This window comes from Penaeus monodon, chromosome 28 (assembly GCF_015228065.2).
Source record: "Penaeus monodon isolate SGIC_2016 chromosome 28, NSTDA_Pmon_1, whole genome shotgun sequence".
NCBI classification, from domain to species: domain Eukaryota; kingdom Metazoa; phylum Arthropoda; class Malacostraca; order Decapoda; family Penaeidae; genus Penaeus; species Penaeus monodon.
Genome location: NC_051413.1, coordinates 36712308 through 36712577, shown reverse-complemented (window position 1 = coordinate 36712577; position 270 = coordinate 36712308).

Below are 270 nucleotides of genomic sequence, written 5' to 3'. Positions count from 1 at the left end.
GAAAAAAAGATACTATGTATAATCTTTTGACAATTTTTTTTTTCCATTTTGAGATCAAGAAATTTTGAGATATGTTATATTTTGGGTCAAGGTTTCGAAGAGTTTATTCCTTATTTGTGTGTTTTAATATTATTTAGATATATTTTGATATTTTATGATCGTTTACTTTTTTTTGGGGGGGAGGGGAGGGGGAGGGGTAATCTCTTTCTCTTCGTTTCTCCCTTTCTCTGGTTCTATTTTCTTTACATTGCCTGTCTAGTTATCAGTTCT